The following is a 2500-nucleotide window of genomic DNA, read 5'->3' as shown; positions in this document are numbered from 1 at the left end:
TCTATTTTTTATATTTATATTTCTGACATGCAAAGACACGCATATGCAAGCATACAGTTCTGTAACATAAATAAATAAATAATTATAAATAAATAAATTTATATATATATATACATTATATATATATTTATATCGATATATATATATATTTATTTATATATTTATACATATATATATGTATATGTATATATATATATATATATATATATATATATATATATATACATATATACACATATAATGAAACTTTCTTTAAGTGAATAGACTCCAATGTTCAAATAAATTTTACAGTGCTTCTTGACCTTTTCTTCAAAGGAAGGAACTAATCTCATGCATTCATAATATGGCTTATATTGCATAGCCAAATTTTCATCTAGTCAGGTTCTTAGCATTATTTATAACACTTGCATACAGGTTTTCTCTGTTCGCTCATCTATTTATTATTGGCTTAATTGATTCTTTATTTAATTCTAGTCTAAAATGGTGTATTATATATTTCTTGACCATTCAACGATCTCTCCCTCACCCATTGTTCATTACCGAAAAAAAAAAAAAATAAATAAAAAAAAGCAAGTGGTAACATTATTTGCTTTCAAGTTCTTTTATATAGAGGCACGGCTATAATACATTGGATTTAAGATTATCTAGGCTAATGAAAAATTAATTAGTAAATTTATCAAAAATTCTGGTGAGCCTTCATGGTTTCAATAATATTAGTAATAAAGAATCATTATTATAGTACTGGTTTATCTTTGTAATATTCACTGATAGGTTACTGGAATATCGGTAATAGTTAAGAAAATATATTATATGATTTTATAAAAAAAAAAAATAAGGCATCCTTTTATTACTTATCTGAAATATATTAAACTTTCGTAGCCTATTTCTTTATTTTCTTCAGTCATTGGGCTATTTTCCCTCTTGGAGCCCTTGGGCTTATAACACCCTGCTTTTTTTAACTACCTAAGTAAGTAATAATAATAATAATAATAATAATAATAATAATAATAATAAAAATAATAATAATAATAACAAAAGAATAATAATAATAATAATAATAATAATAATAATAATAATAATAATAATAATAATAATAATAATAATAAAAATAATAATAATAACAAAAGAATAGCAATAATAATAATAATAATAATAATAATAATAATAATAACATGAGTTATACTGTAAAACTAAAATATTAGAGAAACACTTCAGTCCTCAATAACAAAAAATCAAGTACTAAAAATAATGGAAAAAGTAACTCTTAAACTTAAAGAAAATTAAAAGGATGAATATTTATTTAATAGTCCTTGTGTCCTCGATAAACTAAAAACAAATTATTTCTAAGTTTATATATACTGTTGGTATATGTTATCAAATACTTTTATGGATGAGGAATCTTGAATGTGCAATACCTAAATGGGATGTAGGACTAATATTTCTATATTCCATGTCTTGAGTTTTTGAAGGATTTACTGTCATGTATACTAGGAAAAAAGTATTATATTCATTTAAGTCCTTCATCTAAAGTAATGGGTATTCCACCTGAATTTCAAGAAATTACATTTACTAAAAATAACTTCTATTTTTCTCACCTAAAATAGCCAATGGAATATTTTCGTAATTAGGTAAACGAGATTAATAGAGTCACTAACCTACAACGATTAAAAGTATTAATTAAGCCATATAATATTATTATTATTTTTTATTTTCTTTTTAAGACCCGTTCCAGCTTCGCCTGAATGCTAATCATGCTTCATTTCCATGTTAATAAGCACGAAGTTTCCTCCCAATTTCATCTGAATATTTAAAACCGATGTTTATTTGGTTGCATTAGAATAATGTTGCAGAACAAAGAAATATCTATATGGAAATGAGGCTCTATAATTATTGTTTTTACCTCTGATGTAATTAGTTTGTTCGAGTCATGAATTTTTGTTAATACTCTTTTCTATTAAAGGGAGCAAAAATACTCAATATATGAGAAGGGTGTTATAAAACAAAGCAAAAATAATCATGTTCTTACTGATATGTGAGGATACACAGAGAAAGATAATAACTTTACTTCTGAAAATTCTTATATTAATTGTGGATGAATTGAACAATAAGATAAAGGCAGTATTTTACCTCAACAAGAAATATTTTCTCGAAGTTTTGAGATGTTTTTAAATTATAATTCTGTTCACTTGTAAGTTACAACCCTTAAATAAAGAGTTGTCTAGACTGGCTTGATAGAAGTCAACGATTAATTATTTTACCATTAGTATTTTAGAGTTGTTTTGCTGTGAATTATTTATTTACCAGGTACTGTATCATCAAATTGACCATTTCATTAAAGTTATAATATCTTATACAAGTTTTGGTTTCCTTCGGGGCATAAAGAGTAAAGTCTTAAATAAGACGAGAAAGTATAATTTGACGGGTTTCAGGTGAGTAATATTCCATATCCATTGTGTTGTATACGCCCCGTGTGTGTGTTTACAGCCTCGTGTTTATAATG

The sequence above is a fragment of the Palaemon carinicauda genome, chromosome 26, assembly GCF_036898095.1.
Source record: "Palaemon carinicauda isolate YSFRI2023 chromosome 26, ASM3689809v2, whole genome shotgun sequence".
NCBI classification, from domain to species: Eukaryota; Metazoa; Arthropoda; class Malacostraca; order Decapoda; family Palaemonidae; genus Palaemon; species Palaemon carinicauda.
The sequence above is the reverse complement of the archived record's forward strand: the minus strand, read 5'-3'. Positions refer to the sequence as shown.